The following is an 18,622-nucleotide window of genomic DNA, read 5'->3' as shown; positions in this document are numbered from 1 at the left end:
GGAGAGGGGGGCGGGGTCAGCAGAGCTCATTAGCATTTGAAGCAACATGGACTAGAACAGCGTGCTGAAAACAGAGCTGTTTTTGAGAGGGTAAAAAGGGTGTTTTTTACACTACCAATGAGAAATTTTAACAAAAGTATGTTATAGACCTTTCATTAAGACCGTAAAGAATCATATCAACTTGTGGAAAATGGGCATCCGATGATCCCTTTAAGAATGATTGCCCACAGTCAAATTGTATTTGATTCAAAGGTTATATTTTTATATCTCTCTAAGCCAGAAATATATATGTATAATGTCATGATGTGACCAGAGCTGTCGCGCAGATGAAAATTCTATAAGACATTTATGTCAAAGAGGCTGAGTAGAGGTTTTGTTGAATATAAAACCACCGCAAACTGAGTATTGTCAGTAAAATGTAAAGGGAAACCATGTTCCCCTTGAACAAAACTCCACTAGCAGTCTCTGATTTTTTTTTTTTTTAATTCCCACACATTATCAGTGTTGTAATTATGTAAATTGCAGTTAACTTCGTTTTTAATCTCCATTTACAGTAGCACACTCATAATCAAAGGTTGTGCTAGCATGCCTTTTATTATAATATTGCAGTAATGATGGAGGGTGGATTAAAAACCTCTGACAAAGTTTCAGTTATGTAAAATTATTATGTGATATAAACTCTCTTTATATATTCAGTTTAATGTCTGAAAACATCTGGGATTTAGAATCTTATTTAAACCAGGAAATAATGTTTTAAAGGAATAGTTTACTCAAAAATGAAAATTTGCTGAAAAGATTCTCGGAAATTCAGCATTACATCACTGCAGTGAATGGGTGCCGTCAGAATGAGAGTCCAAACAGCTGAAGAAGAAAAAACATCACAAGTAATCCACACCACTCCAGTCCATCATCTTGTGAAAGTCTTGTGAAGTGGCGCAGATGAAAATTCTATAAGACATTTATGTCAAAGAGGCTGAGTAGAGGTTTTGTTGAATATAAAACCACCGCAAACTGAGTATTGTCAGTAAAATGTAAAGGGAAACCATGTTCCCCTTGAACAAAACTCCACTAGCAGTCTCTGATTTTTTTTTTTTTTAATTCCCACACATTATCAGTGTTGTAATTATGTAAATTGCAGTTAACTTCGTTTTTAATCTCCATTTACAGTAGCACACTCATAATCAAAGGTTGTGCTAGCATGCCTTTTATTATAATATTGCAGTAATGATGGAGGGTGGATTAAAAACCTCTGACAAAGTTTCAGTTATGTAAAATTATTATGTGATATAAACTCTCTTTATATATTCAGTTTAATGTCTGAAAACATCTGGGATTTAGAATCTTATTTAAACCAGGAAATAATGTTTTAAAGGAATAGTTTACTCAAAAATGAAAATTTGCTGAAAAGATTCTCGGAAATTCAGCATTACATCACTGCAGTGAATGGGTGCCGTCAGAATGAGAGTCCAAACAGCTGAAGAAGAAAAAACATCACAAGTAATCCACACCACTCCAGTCCATCATCTTGTGAAAGTCTTGTGAAGTGATAAGCTGTGTGTCTGTAAGAAACAAATCCATCATTGAGGTGTTTAACTTTAAACCATCGCTCCATAATCCATAATAACCTTTCCTCCAGTGAAAAGGTCCATTGGTGAGCAAGTGATGTCATGCTAAATTTCTCCAAATCTGTTCCAGTGAATGAACAAACTGGCCTTTGATGGTCAAGGGTGAGTAAATGAGCAAGTGTGGGTGAGCAAGACCTGGTCGATGCCTTAAACTTCCACTTGAAAGCAGAACCTATAAGGTTGGAGTCTTTTAAGGGATTTAATAAATGTTTTTGCACCCCTTTTTTATTTTATGTCATTTATTTTATATATATTTTTTACAATAGGAAAAAATTCAAAGAAATTAATACCTTTTTTCATAAAGGATGCATTAAATTGATCAAAAGTGAACGATTTGTTTAGCATCTCAACCGATTTGAATCGTCACATATTTGAATCGATTGTCATCCGGCTCTCGGTTAATCGTTACATCCCTAATAAAAACCTTTGCATTCTTACGAAAAATAGTCTTTTATAAAATCCTGTTCTTATGAATGTATGTTTTTAGCTGTTTTTAGCATCGATAATAATAAAAATGTTTCTTGAGCACCAAAAACAACATATTAGAATGATTTCTGAATGTTCATTCCAATGGAATTCTTTAAGGAAACTAAAAACCGGAGACTACATAACACACTATCATAGAAAATGTGACATTACCAGGTTATAAGGGAGCAATAAGGCATTACCTTCTCAAAGTTTTTCTTTTAAAAAGCTTTCAGACAATGTCACACTCTGTGTAGTATCACAGAGGTCACAACAGGGCTAATTCACATCTTCTGCAGTCTTTGGAGGTTGCTTAGTTGTGAAAGATCAGGGCCAGTTATCTGAAAATTCATGGGGAATTACTAGGATCCCCAGTCGCTGTTGTGCAAGGGACAAAATCCCATGTTGCTCCAGGGGGACCTTCCTTGTATTAAATGCTGTGTAAATTGCTTTTACAAAGTCACCTTGACACATCCTCTGTAGTGAGGTTAACCTGTGATGTGCGTATATGTCGCTTTGCTCTTAGTGACCAACTTAAACCTTAAAAGAAAATCATTTGGTAGCACTTTATTTTACAGCCCTGTTCTTCATGTACATACTATGTACTTATTGTAGTAATTACTAGGTACTAACCCTGAACCTACCCCTAAACCTAACCCTACCCCATGTAGTTACCTTATATTACCAGTACTTTCCTGGGTAAGTACACTATACTGTAAAATAAAGTGCAACCAATCATTTTGTGCTGGTAAGTATATTTGATAATGTGATCATTTCATTGGTTGACTATAAATAGCTGAAATTAATTTGCCACACATCCCACAGGAAATTTAAGTGGAATTGCAGAAAAGAGGAATTTACTGAATCGCATTTCAAAGATAGTAAATGTAGCTAATATTAAATGCAGTTATAATAAACAAAATCATTGTTATTATTTGGTGTCAACACTGAGCATTCAATTAAGTGTTATTCCATCGTGAAATACATTCATTTATTAAATATAATGAAATATATACAGGTGCATCTCAATAAATTAGAATGTCGTGGAAAAGTTCATTTATTTCAGTAATTCAACTCAAATTGTGAAACTCGTGTATTTCAAAGAAACCTGGGCTTCCATACCACCTCAGCAGTGCCACAAACTGATCACCTTCTAATTTGTTGAGATAGTGAATTGATTGGTTTTTGTTAAATGTGAGCCAAAATCATCACAATTAAAAGAACCAAAGACTTAAACTACTTCAGTCTGTGTGCATTGAATTTATTTAATACACGAGTTTCACAATTTGAGTTGACTTACTGAAATAAATGAACTTTTCCATGACATTCTAATTTATTGAGATGCACCTGTACATAAATTTCAGGCACCTATAGAAATGATTTTTTATTATGATTTAATATTTCAGGAACTATATGTACACCACCATTCAAAAGTTTGGGGTCTGTACAGCAACAAATCATTGAAGTGACATTAAAAATGTTTACATTTTTAGAAAAATGTATAAAAGAATATGAAAGAAAATTAACCAACCCCAATTCTGAACAGTAGTGTATGATAGCATGTTAATGTGTAATTCATACTGAAAAATTAAATCTATTAGGCTCCAAGACGACACTTGCCATTTTGGTGTCTGCCTCAAATTAAATTTACAAAAGTGATTTAATATACAAAGAAAAAAAAAATGCAAATTGAAAATTGAAAAGCTGTATTAAACTTTAATTGTTTGGGATGCTTGAAAACCCCTTTTCATCTTTGACCCATTATAAATCTAATAGTTATATTACAAGCAATTCAATTCTCCACTTATATTCATATTTTTTGGTTTGCTATTTGAATCCAAATTGTGTAAGAACATGTTCATCATAAACAGACACCTGGGATTTCTTGGAAGATTTTATTAATGTATTAACTGCTTTAGTACTGTTTTCATTTAACATTTGCCTTATATGTCACAATAACTTGTAGTGCTCACGCCAGGTCTGTGTGTGTTTTATTCCATGTTCCTGTTAGCAGCGATTAGCGACTGCTGGTAAATCATTCATACCCACAGACAGACTCCTCTGGGAGCCCGAGCATGGTGTTGTGAGTGCTGAGCAGAGGAGCAAACTGCAGGAAATTAGCCCTAAAACGCCCCAGCAACCCTGCAGAGATGCTGTCAGAGTGTAATGGTGCTTTTAGCTGGAGATGTGTTCTGGCAGCTGTGCTCTTTTCTGACTGGCTTTCCTATGTTTAGAACACACTGACCACTGAGACTGCATCCTCACGACACATAATGACCACTGATGAAAAATAGTATAATTTAGGGAGATTTTATTGTTTTTGAAAGTCTCAAGTTCACTAGGGCAATTAAAATGGCTATTTTCTATTTGAATGTATTTTAAAATGTAACATCTGATGGTAAAGCTGTATTTTAAGCATCATTACTCCAGTCTTCAGTGTCACACAATCCTTCAGAAATCATTCTAATATGCTGATTTGCTGCTCAAGAAACATTATTATGATTATTACTATCAAAATTATTATCAATGTTGAAAACAGTTGTGCTGCTTTTTGTGGAAACCATCATACATGTTTTACTTGATTCTTTGATAAATAGAAAGTTCAAAAGAACAGCATTTATTTGAAATAGAAATCTATTGTTATATTATAAATGTCTTTAATGTCACATTTGATGCATTTTATATGAATAAAAAGATTCAATTTCTTTTTAAAAAATCGTACTGACCCCAAACTTTTGAATGATAATGTATTTTAATATTTTATTATATATTTGTATGTGTTTCATTATGAAATTCCAGTTTCATAACAGTTTAAATGCCAAAAATGCCAAAGAAAGTGACCAAATTGTCTCAGATATTTAAAATGAGGTTAAAAAATGACCTGATAGTTAAGTCATATTTTAATCTTAATTTTAAATGAAGCATAAAAATTTTTAACACGATTTTGGACCCGTATCCGGGTCCGCAGATCTCAGATATTTAAAATGAGGTTAAAAAATGACCTGATAGTTAAGTCATATTTTAATCTTAATTTTAAATGAAGCATAAAAATTTTTAACACGATTTTGGTTTAAGTAGTTTTAATATATTTTACATACATTAAATTCCTTTAAAATCTATCTATCTGTCTGTCTGTCTGTCTGTCTGTCTGTCTGTCTATCTATCTATCTATCTATATCTGTCTGTCTGTCTGTCTGTCTATCTATCGTCTATCTATCTATCAATCTATCTATCTATCTATCGTCTATCTATCTTTTTTATTTTAATACAAAATTTTTTATATTGGTATATTAGCAGTTTATCTCCCATCTGTGGTCTGTTCTTTATAAAAGTCATTTTCTGTTATCATAATAAAAGCATTTGACTCTTGTGGCCTCATCACAGTAAGTGTATTAAATATGAACATGACTTGCAGGACTTCTGAACTTGATCATATTTTGTGACGCTATAATTAAATGTAACATTTAATATGCTCATAGAATATCCATATTGTGCCTCTCATGAATGATGATGAAGCCCTCGGTCATGTGCTTCAGGGAGGTCTCATGGGATTGTATTGCATAAATGTTTAATGGGGAATTGAGGCACTTTGTTGTTTAATGGATAATGGCACTTAGTCAGATGAAGACCACCATCCCAGCAGCTGACAGTGTTTGGAGCAGGACAGATTTTGGACATGCTGTTGTATGTTTATTCAACTTATTATTATAATTATATTTATTTAAATAGTATTTCACATAGTAAACATGATATTGAATATGTAAACTAGATTTTAATGCGTTCTGAAGAAAATGCGAGGCGTTTGCCTGTCCACAACTCACTGCTCTGATGCTAAGGTGTTGCTTATTGGTTGCTTTGATAATCAGGTCTGAAGAAGTGGTTTGATTCCTTCTTTAATGTGCATCTATAGCAGTAGTTCACAACCAGGGGGCCGAGACGGGCTAGAGGGCCTCAGCACACTTCCAAGGGAGGCACAGAATGGCTTAAAATCTGAAATAATCTTCCTTTAACAACTTGTGATCTTGGACATACTGTGTACTGTGCTATATGGATATACTATAGAGGATTTTAAGTGTGACTTCTAGTGCTGGAAATGTCTTGGAAATTAATAAAATCTAAAATGTCTTCTAATGAATATAATATAAATGTACACTTTTATGTGTATTTTTATATGTAAACAAATGTATATACATATATATTTGTCAAGCACTAAGTCTTTTATAGAGTAAAAATGTAAATTTTTGATTAAAAAAACTAAAATCTTTTATTATTAATAAATGTAAATTCATTGGTTAATAAAAAGAGTAAACCGTGATTAACATTCTTTTTTTAATTTATTATAAAATTGAATTAATAATTACTATTTTAAAATTTTTTTTAATTATTGCAGTTATATTAAAATGTTGGATTTGTAAAATATTGTAATTATACTGTGATGATATTACAATATTTGTAATTATTTTAAAATATATCTATGACATTGTAGCAGAAGTAACAGAAACACTTCAAATGTTGTCTTTGACAAAAGGAGGCCTTGAAGTAAATAAGTTTACTATTGAAAATTTTGGCAAAACCATTAAATGGTTTCAGCAGTGCATCGAAATTTCCTTTACTTGAATATGTTGTGTTGAAGAGATGAATGAACACATTTCCATGTCGCTCTTGTGTTCCGTCCTCAACCACGAGTATAAACCAGATTTGTTTGTTATGATATCAAGCTGCATTTCAATGATTGTTTTTCTTACATGGAAACCAGTGTTTTGATATTTCCTCCAATGTCTTGATCACTCTGGACTAACTTGAACCTTTTTGGGAGGAAATTGAAGAGCGAGTTTGCAAAACAAACATATGTACATTACCAGATTTGAATAAGTGTCTGCCATTCTGTCTTATTTCCCAGAATCAGCAGGGCTTACCGTGTCCACAGTGACTTCCACGCACGCTACAGGGCCGTATCACGCACATATGTGTACCGCTTTGCTTCGGGTCTCAGACATCACACAGAAATAGCAGTAACGGAGAGAGACCTATGCTGGGCATTACTACGAGACACATGAGTGCTGCCCCCACTCTTCCGCACACCGCATCACTACGCACATGTCACAGAGGCTAAATCCTCAGAATCTGATTCACAGCGGAAAAAGCCGCACATTAATTATACTCACGCCATCGTAAGGGCGAGCAGATGATCTAGGCCAACACTGAAACCAGAGAACTCAGATGAGGAAAGTATGCATTGTAACAGCAGCACGTGCCTCAGATGTCTTTTTGAAGCAGAGGAACGTCGGAGCGAGAGGGTGACGCGTGAACATTAAAGGGGTCATATGATGCGATTTCAATTTTTCCTTTCTCTTTGGAGTGTTACAAGTTCTTGTTGCATAAAGAAGATCTGTAAAGTTGCAAAGACTAAAGTCTCAAATCCAAAGAGATATTCTTTATAAAAGTTAAGAGTCAACCACACCCTCCTAAAACGGCTCGTTCTAACACGCCCCAACATACCTAAGTCGCTCTGTGGGAAGATTTGCATAACGCCGCCCAAATGTTCAAGCAAAGAAAGAAGGCTAACTTTTATTCTCGCTGTAGTATTGATGCCGCCATGTCGTGACGCTGTGTGTTTCGTTGTGAAAGCTAAACTACTTTGTTTGGTCTTCCAAAAGAGGACGATATCGCTTCGTCATGCCTGGAGCTGATCCGTGCTGGTCGCTGAGTTAGTACTTCGGATCGCCGGATCGGCTTTCACCGTGGACGTAGCGGAGTCCAGTCCGGGGTTGTCACATGTGGTTGCCGCAAGCCCGCCGGACACTACTTCGTCGAATCCGCCGGCCGCTGCTCACTCAAGCCGGCCTCCGCTCACTCAAGGCCGCGGTTTGTGACGCTGTTTCGTTGTGAAAGCGAAACTACTTTGTTTGGCCTTCCAAAAGAGGATACGACTAGAAATCAGTGGTTAAGTTGTATTTACAACACTGTTCCAGAACAGTTCAACCCAAATATTCAGATGTGTCCAGTGCATTTTATGGAGGACTGTTTCCTGATCCTGGGAGAGTAGACTACAATGCCGGCTGTTCTCACACACAGACTGTAAGTACGTTTTTATATTTAAAGAATTTGCCAATGACGATTCAAACGCGAGTTTTGAGAAGTGTAGAGTAGCGTTTGTAGTTTGTAATTTCTCCGATCACAAATGCAGACATGGTTTTATGTTTACGCAGCGCGAATAGCTGGCCAATCACAGCTCACCTCGCTTTTTCAGACCGATGAGTTTTGTAAAAATCGACGCGTTTCAGAAAGGCGGGGCATAGAGGAGAAACAATAATGTACAGTATGTGGAAAATAATGTGTTTTTTGAACCTTAAACCGCATAAACACATTTCTTTACACCAAATACACAAAATAATGTTCTTTTTAGCAGCATCATATTACCCCTTTAATGCAATTTTTTCCACTCTCTTCATTTTTAGCCAGAAAGTAGGCCAAGATAAGCTTGAGGCTCGTAGTGACGCAGAACAACACCCACAGTCGTCTCCAGCTGCTTTTCCCTCTCATTCAGAACAACTGCCGTTCCACGCACAGAAACTGGATTAGTTCCTTTAAAATATATGTTCATAGAGGCTCATCTGAACGTTCCTTGACCTGTGTGGCTTTATGTCTTCTGAGATTTTTTACCCCTGTCATCTAGTGCTGGTGATATATTGAATGTGAATACATATTTGAGCTGGTTCTCTTGGAAATACAAAAAAAATAAGCAACATTGTGAATTGTCAAGTTGAATATTTGAGTGTTTTTTGCTTATTAGCCACTGAAGATTGTCTGTGAAGTTAGCATCATTGATTGTTAGCACTACCGAAATATAGGTCATTATAAGTCATTTCAGAGCGAAAATAGAAATATCAAGATATAAACTAAATTTCAGCTGTATCTACACAACTGCTCAAAAATGTGGGATCAGTAAGATTAGAAAGAAATTGATGCTTTTATTCAGCATTAAGCATTTGATCAAATAGATCGAGACATAATTTAACAAAAGATTTCTATTTCAAATAATGCTGTTCTTTTGAACTTTCTGTTCATCATGGTTTCCATAAAAATATGAAGCAGCACAACTGTTAACACAATTGATGAAAAAAAAAGAAAATGTTTCTGATAAAAAGAAATGTTTCTTTCAGAATGATTTCTGAAGGATCATGTGACATTGAAGACTGGTGTAATGATGCTGAAAATACAGGTTTATCATCACGGGAATAAATTACATTTAAAGTGCATAAAAATAGAAATCAGTTATTTTAAATTTTAATAATATTACTGTGTTTACTATATTTATAAATGCAAATAAATGCAGCTTGGGTTAGCATAAAGAACATAAAAAATCAAAATATTAAAAAAAATCTTACTGACCCCAAATCTTTTAAAGGGCACCTATTATGCCCCTTTTTACAAAATATAATATAAGTCTCTGGTGTCCCCAGAATGTTTCTGTGAAGTTTCAGCTCAAAATACCCCACAGATCATTTTATTGTATAATTTCAAAAATGCCTATTTTGAGTGGAAGCATAACCAGGCTGTTTTCGTGCATGTCTCTTTAAATGCAAATGAGCTGCTGCTCCCCGCCCCCTTTTCCAGAATAGAGCTGCGCCATTACAGCTCATACCTGCTAAAAAACATCTGTTTTGGTTCTGATTATCATGTGTATCGCACTGAAATCATGCGTTTTAAACCTTATTCGTTTAAACTTCTGATATACGGTTTTCTGATCGCATACATCCGAAGCGAACTCACAGAAAGTTCTCTTTCATGTCTTATTGCACTTAAACTGTCACATACACGCAGGATTATGTTAAAAACACACATGAGTTACAAAACCAGTCGGTTATGTCTGTGAAGGTAAACAGCTGGGAAAGAAATCGTATGTTTATATTATATTTGCGTGGCAGCAGCGTAATATACAGTAAATAAATCAATAAATCCACTGCTCTCTTGTCTCCTCTGAGGCTGGGACTCTAAACAGTGTTCTGTGCTCATCAGTGCACCCAAAGGCAGAACAGTTAGCATGCTTTGCTTAAACTTTTGCCATGGCGTTAGAACTGGTACACCGTTGTAACTTGCGAAAACACACACCAAAAAATGTACTGGGTTAGTCTTTTTTCCGTTTCTTCGGTTGGTAAATGCACCAAGGATCCGATTATAGTACTTAAACACAGAAAAAGTCAGATTTTCATGATATGTCATGTTTAACAGAAGTGTATTAGATAGTGATTGCATCTATATTAGCCTGCCTTAAGAAACTCGTTTGCTGAAGTAATGAAGTACTGTTGACTGCAGTTACAGCACGGTGTCTAACAGCTCATTTACACTGTGCTCAGTGTATATGCAGAGTTTGATGCTCTCCATTACTTCATTCTCCCCACAGGAGGGTCAGTATAGATGCGATGCAAGGGCTGCTGCACTGCTGTTAGGAACCCATGACTTCAGCACCTTCCGTGCCTTGAGCTCAGAGATGCTCTTCAAGAGCCCAGTGAAGACCCTAGAGAAGACCCAGCTGGAACCTGGGGTCTCGTTCAGTCAGAGACGCTTTCACAGGTAGGATTCGTCTTGCTAGGTAAAAAGCTGCAAAGCCAGAGATTAGAGGAAGCAAAGTTTGGTTGGTGCTTTGATGATTTCCAGGGGGTTCAGAATCATCACAATAGACCTTTATCAGGTTAGACGCCATATTGAATTTAACACGAGGCTGTAAGGGATAGATCAGCAGTCTTTGCAATGGCACGCACTGTATGATGATCCTAGATCATGTAATTTTCACAGCTCACAAAACTGTTTTATGAAGTATTTGTCTACCGAAAGTTTCTTTTTGTAAAGATGTTTCTTCAGTTTAACAGTCAATATATTGTCAAACATCAGCAATTAAAGGAATCGGTCCCTGGAGGTTGTTTAGTCATCTTCATGTCATTCAAATCCAAAACTTTGTTCATGCTGCTGTTTTCCATACAGTGATGGTGAGAGAGCACTGTTGAGCTCCAAAAACCTCAAAAAAGCACCATAAAACAGCGAGATGTCTTGTTCACTATAACCGAAGTCTACTAGACTGAAAGGGATAGTTCACCCAAAAATGAAAGTTCTGTCATGATTTACTCAACCTCAAAACTGTTCCAAACTTGTATGGGTTTCTGTCTTCTTCTGAACACAAAAAGACGATATGTTGGTGACCAAACAGTTGCTGGAAGCCACTGGCTTCCATAGTATGGAAGAAAAATACTATGGAAGTCAGTGGGGACCAGAAGCAGTTTGGTTACCAAAACATTCTTCAAAATATCTTCTTTTGTGTTCAGCAGACAGATAATTCATGCGTTTGGAACAACTTGAGGGTGAGTAAATAATGACAGAATTTTGGTGAACTAATCCTTGAATTTCAAATAAATAATCTCTGAAAATCTTGCCCATGATTCTTTTTATTTTACTCAATATACTCAGTTCACTAAATACATTTGATCAGATTAATTGGCCTGGTCGATGTAATGGTCAGTCACAAATCAATAATATATTTCAGAGTTACCAAAATGAAATTAAATGCAGTTTATCCCACAATTTGCTCATTTAATTCTGTCATTTTATTTTAATAACCACTTTTCAACAGCATGTTGAGGGATTCATTGAGCAAATGTGGAGTCATTCGGCATGGGAACATATAAATAGCCTTTGATTTCCTAGAAAGATATATGGCTGAACATCAAGGTCCAATCTGCGATTAATGGATCGGCAATTACAACATGCTGTCAATAGTTGCTAATATAAATTCCTTTTCCAGCCATAAACCCATTAATAACCCTAATTATGACTTAATATAGTAAGCCTTATGTTCTTCAACCACTGGTCATTACCAGCTACCAGCTAAAGGAATTGTATAATATTGTGTAGAAATGCAAACACACAGTATGAAAGGCGAAGCGGCTTTATAGCACAGTGGATGTCCAGTCTTTGAGGCTGGTGTTTCATCAGTCGTCTCTTCAGTTAGGCATGTGCAATGAGACTGTTGCTAGGCAACAGATGTTGGACTAAAGCATGGTGTTGACAAAAGCGGGCTGCTCATTCCTTCTGTCCTGAGCTGAGGGACAGACTGCAGCTTGTCAGACGAGGTGAAGAGTGGCTGTTTTTATACTGTCCACATCAAGCGTTCTGAAGAAAACATTAATTTAGTCACAAATAATATAAAGGAGGATTCAATATTTGATGATTTGGGATATATCCTGTATACTATCGTTCAGAAACAACTGAAAGAAATGAATGCTTTTATTCAGCAAGGATGCATTAAATTGATCTAAAGTCACAGTCAAGACATTTATAATGCTACAAAAGATTTCTGTTTGGAATTAATGCCGTTCTCTTGAACCTTTTTATTAATCAAAGAATCCTGAAATTAATATATCATGGGTTTCACAAAAATGAGAAGTTTTCGTCATTGATAATAATCAGAAATGTTTCTTGAGCAGCACATCAGCATCTTAAAATGATTTGTGTGACACTGAAGACCGGAGTAATGATGCTAAACAAACACAGCTTTGCATCACAGCAATAAATTACATTTTAAAATATATTACAGTGGAAAATAGTTATGCAACCTTGGGCATGCATAAGAGACGCCATGCCTCCCTCAAAAGCCATCGGGACATATGTTTAAAACCAACTCACACTGGGATCCCTTCAGCAGGTCATTTTGGGTTTTTCACACGCAGCTCTCAGCTGTCAGCACACACACACACACACACACACACACACACACACACACACACACACACACACACACATGTCACTGTCTGCATCAAAACCAGATCAAGGCATTTTGCTGCATAGCCCTTCAAAAATGCAAAACAGAAGTGTTTTTTGTGGTCCTTTATACACAGCAACACAAAGGAATAGTTCACTCAAAAATTAACATTTGCTGAAATTTACTCACCCTTGGGCCATCCAAGATGTAGAGGAGTTTGTTTCTTCATCAGAACAGATTTGTAGAAATATAGTATTACATAATTTGCTATGCAATGGATCCTCTGCAGTGAATGGGTGCCGTCAGAATGAGAGTCCAAACAGCTGATGAAAACATCACAATAATCCACACCAGTCCATCAATTCCATCTCCTGTTGTCCTCCTCTCACATCAAAATCCACTGATATGTTTGTTTAGAGCTGTTTTCGTTTGTGAACAATGCCTGATCTGTACATATTTCTCTCCTGATTCAGACGAGACAACGTTTTTCACTGGAGAAAGCAATATTATAGATAGAGGACACTATTTTAGTCAAAAGCAATGGTTTAAAGTTAAAAACATGTTATTTGTTTCTTAGAAACATGCAGCTTTTCGCTTCGCAAGACGTTAACTGATGCACTGAAGCGGTGTGTATTTCTTGTGGATTATTGTGATGTTTTTATCAGCTGTTTGGACTCTCATTCTCACGGCACCCATTCACTGCAGTGATGTAATGCTGAATTTCTCCAATTCTGTTCTGATGAAGAAACTCCTCTACATCTTGGTTGGCCTGAGGGTGAGTATGATGAGTTGATGAGGTAACCCTAGAGTTTGTTGTTAGTGAAACAAGTTATGCTTGTATAAAGGGGCAAGGCCTTGCTAGTTAACATTAGCTTAACTGATGTTAGGATTTATGACAATGCGAGTTTCTCAGATTGAACTACCGTGAAAAATAAATATACTAAAGTGTATTCGAAATACATTTATTTCATATTTATATATTTATTTCATAGTATACTACAAATACATTTACATGTGTACTTAATAGAAAAATACTCTGCAACTGTACTTTTGGTTTACTAAACTGGTATACTTAAAGTCTGCTAAATTGGAAGAATTTATCTTGTACTTAATGCACTTTAATTGTGCTGAAGTAGTGCTGAAGGCCAACTAAAGATATACTGAAGTATATTTGATTGTGCTGAAGTGGAACTATTGCAAGTATACTTCAGGTACACTTTAAATGTCTTGCATTTAAAGACCAGTATTATTCAAAGATCATACAGTCCTCATCAATAGTGACATTAAAGCACATTTTAGGCTTAATATTAAGAAATGTGCATTGTGCACAAGTAGTACTCCAAATAAAGTTTCATTAAAACTTTTATATCAGTAAGTCTCGATATGTCAGTAAATATGTTAATAGATTTGAACTATACTTAGTATGTAATTAATGCATTTTAAACACATTACTTTTTACTAGGGTACTGAGAGTTTTCAGATAAAATATGATTAAAAATACAAATAAGATGATATCTCAACACCACTCATTGAATTAAAGTCAACATAAAATGCCATTTGCAACCCGTTTTACTTCTGTGATGTGATGTATTACTGATTAATGTTTTCTAGGAGATTTCTAGATATGGAAAAGTAGAAGAAAAAATGAAATCTTAAAAATCATTAATAAAATATATAAAAATATATTCATCATATATAAAATATTAATTTTGTTCATAGCAAATATAAACACACACACACACACACACACACACACACCATATTGTAATGGAATCTTATTTTCTCATATTTCTGTAAGAGCCTTTGGTTCCTGCTGCAGTCGTGCGGTGTTTCCTCCGGATCAGCTCGGGTGTAGGGTTAGATCAGTTTCTTCTGAGCATTCATCATGTAAATAAATAAAATCATTCTAATATCAGTTCTGAAATGCGTCTTATTTGGCATGTTCCAGTGCTGCTGTTTTTTAAGCATCTTAGTCCGTTAAACCACATTTGACATGCTGATGTTCACAGCTCGTTCATGCTTGTGAAAGCCTCTGAGCTGAACCTGTAGATTCCTGGTGAAAAAAAATATATATATATACATTGTTATATTAAATATATATTACATGAAAAATGTAAAAATAATTTTAGACATTTATTTTTAAAGTTCTTTTTCAGTCATCACACTACTGGAAAAGTCATGGAGAAATCATGGATATTTGACAAATATTTTTTGAAATCACAATTTAAATTCGCATACTATTTCACACACGAGTTTTTAAAAAGTAGTGCAGTACAGTAAGCGCAGTTAGCAGTACACTATTATTCTGTTCTGCACCTAGTCTTTATTCTGGAAGTGCAGCTTTATATTTTAGACTCACATGTGCTTCCTGTGAGGTTTTTATTGCGTTGGTGTTGAATGCTTATCTCTCTTCATGAAACGCTCTCTGGCTCTTTGTTCATTCAAAGCCGTGATTAAATGAGAGCCAGACGATCTCATTTAGCATCTCTGTGAAGTCAGTCCAAACAAATCTCATCGTGAATTTACCTCGTTAAAAACGGCACTATGAAACATTGACCCTCTCTAGCAGTAAATACTAGCAGCTCTGCTTGAGATCAGTGTTGGGGAAAGTTACTTTTAAAATGCATTACAATATTGCGTTACTCCCTAAAAAAGTAACTAATTACGTTACTTAGTTACTTTTTATGGAAAGTAATGCGTTACATTACTTTTGCGTTACTTGCGTTACCTTGATTGTTTTTAATATAAGAAGTTATATTTATAGCAAATGTAAAAGCCCCTTCACACCAAAAAGTGTAATGAATAAACCTCAGGCTGAAGGAAAAGTAAATTTACATCTGTACAGTAGAACGCAGGAGAATAAAAAACAATGAAGCACAATTGTTAGTTTATCTAAAGTCATTTTTGCTTATTAGTATGATTGAACTGGATCATCAAAGGTCAGCAGCAAAGAATTTGGTTAATAAAATGGGATTAGATACATTTGTGTTATTTAACATATTTAATTACTGCAGGTTTGCGTCATATTCTGAGTATTTCACTGTTTTAATTCATTTTGATGAATACTAAATCTGTTTTTTGTGAGTGGGATGAATTAATGCACATTCACATTTAGTCTAGAACTACAGTAACATCATGTTCACACAGCGCACACAACGCCTCTGTACTCCCGATTTCTCCCAATATGCGGACAGTCACTCAGATATTTTCTTGTGAATGAAAAAAGTAATGCATTACTAGTTACTTGAAAAAAAGTAATCTGATTACGTAACTCGCGTTACTTGTAATGTGTTACCCCCAACACTGCTTGAGATGTTATCCGGTGCTCCTGCTGCAGCTCCAGTTGTTTATTTGATGCAGACAACTTGGCAGAATAGCACATTTCGTTTTAATGGAAGAAATACTGTACCAGCTAGACAGAAGTAATACGCTGAGTGAAGGAGACAACCCAAAAGAGGTCAGGCCTTAACTCTTCACCCATGAATCTGTGGTTCAGTCACTGCACACGTGGAGTTTTGTTCACGTTTGGTGGCTTAATTTTTGTATTTTTGTTCATTTTCTTTCAGAGATATTCAGCTCACTTTTAAAAGTAGGTCTTTTTTATACAGACAAGTAAGTACTGGCTTTGTTTCCTAATGAATATAATATTTATGTTGCTTTATAGGATGTCTGCCTCCTAGTGTTAAATGTGTGAATCTGCACTGTTTCATTTCAGTAGATTAGACTTTGATGGTGAAATATGGCTGATATGTTATGTAACAGTAATAGTCATGTAATCAAAGTGCTCACAGGTGCGGAGGATGACTGGGGCACTGGTTGTCGTCGGTCAGGGTAGATTGTCTGTTAGTCAGATACAGGAGCTGCTAGAAGCCCGAGATTCACTGGCCTTCCCAAAAAACCCTGACGGCACCAGTCCACGGCCTGTTTCTGACCCATGTACAGTACAGAGATACAGGCAAGACATGTTCAGAATATTGCTCTACTCATTAGACTTGTATGTAAATTGTAAATGTACATGTCAACTGTACAATCACAGAACACTGCACAGAACAACTTGGCCTAAAATGCAATGTGCTTGAATTGAGCCTCCACTCCATTTTAACACATTCTTTGACAAAATTTGATTAAAAACGCAAAACAGTGCAAACTGGACTGCACTTGCTGAATTAAAGATGTAAAATAATAAGCTCGTGTAATGAGTGTAGAATTCTACTGCTGTTTGTTACATAATGCATGCTGTTTCATTGTTAAATAGCAAGTAATATGCAGTGCAGTATGCAGTACACACTACACACTACACAGTATGTTCTCTCAGCCATCCATTCCTCCACAAGATCATGCATTTTATAGAGGTCACTATGTAAAGTACATCAATATTAAATATGGTTTATATTTTTTTGTTCCTTACAGATCTTGGGGCTTGTATGCTGGCTGAAAAGTAATATAATTATTTAAATTATTATTGACAATTAAGAAACAATATCTATTGTAAATATGTTTAAACATGTATTAAAGTCTTATTTTTATCCCTTGTCTCCCAACACTTGCCTGTCAAAACCATACTTACATAGTTTATATATATATATATATATATAGTCAGTGCCGTGAAAAGGTTTTTGCCCCTTTCCTGTTTTTTAAATTTTTTGCATATTTGTCTCACTTAAAAGATTCAGATCATCAAACAAATTTTAATAATACACAAAGATAATGCAAGTTAATTGGCGCTCAAGAAAAACAAAATGAAGGTTTTGGAGCGGCCAAGTCAAAGTCCGAACTTAAATCCGATTGAACGCTTGTAGCACAACCAGTTATTAGATTTAGGGGGCAATTACTTTTTCACGTAGTGCCAGGCAGGTTTGGACAGCTTCTTTCCCTTAATAAATGAAATCATTATTTCAAAACTGCATTTTGTATTTACTGTGGTTATCTTTGTGACAAATATGGGAAAAAAAAAAACAGGAAGGGGCAAAAACTTTTTCTCAGCACTATATATACACAATGAAACGTCTCCTTAAATATATATTTAAAAAAAAAATGAAGTACTATTGATAATATAAAAATATATTTGAAGCAATTATATACAGTATATATATATATTTTTAAGAAAATTACAAAAAGTTGGTCAAAGATACTTTGATTCGTAGTTTTATTGTAGCACACATCATTCAGACATCAATATCACCACAAAAGCAGCAGAACTGAGAGGTGCTGGATTTGTTTAACAGTTTTATCAAGATCCACAGCAAGCAAGTATTCCTCATCCTGCAACATCCAGACGGTCACTGATCCGCTCCAGACACACAGACTCTGTCAAGACAGATCACTTTCAAAGAGACACATACTTTTTTGTCATCAACATTCAATTGAGGTGAAACTCTTGAAATTATTAATCATTTCAAAAGGCTGATTTGTCAGCTGCAAGTGCATGTTTGTTGAAAAAATGATCAAAACATTTTTCACATGAGAGTAAATGAATGTTACAGAAATATCTTCATTGAGGTGAACGTGACACACAGCTATGAGCAACCTTGTGGTGCAGTGGAAACATCATTATTGAATTGTCCTCAAGCATTATGGGTATTTCGAGCCCGGTCTCACGAAAATGCGTATAAATAGTACGCCAAATAAAAATGAAAACTCGTGGTATTGATACGCAAAAATGGACTTTGGCGTGCATATGATACGCATGTGTTTGGCGTGCATATAATACGCAGTTTTCGCGTGCATATGATACGAAATTTGTTGGCGTACATATGATACGCAGTTTTCGCGTACATAT

At 35.4% G+C, this 18,622-nt stretch overlaps 1 pseudogene; it reads left to right on the top strand.

Annotated features, from left to right (window-relative positions):
* The first annotated feature begins 1,224 nt into the window (after nt 1–1,224).
* On the top strand, nt 1,225–17,285 carry LOC107714483 (tRNA pseudouridine synthase-like 1; annotated as a pseudogene).
* Nucleotides 17,286–18,622: the final 1,337 nt, after the last annotated feature.

The sequence above is a fragment of the Sinocyclocheilus rhinocerous genome, unplaced genomic scaffold, assembly GCF_001515625.1.
Source record: "Sinocyclocheilus rhinocerous isolate Xijiao unplaced genomic scaffold, SAMN03320098_v1.1 scaffold269, whole genome shotgun sequence".
Classification (NCBI taxonomy): domain Eukaryota; kingdom Metazoa; phylum Chordata; class Actinopteri; order Cypriniformes; family Cyprinidae; genus Sinocyclocheilus; species Sinocyclocheilus rhinocerous.
The sequence above is the reverse complement of the archived record's forward strand: the minus strand, read 5'-3'. Positions and strand labels throughout refer to the sequence as shown.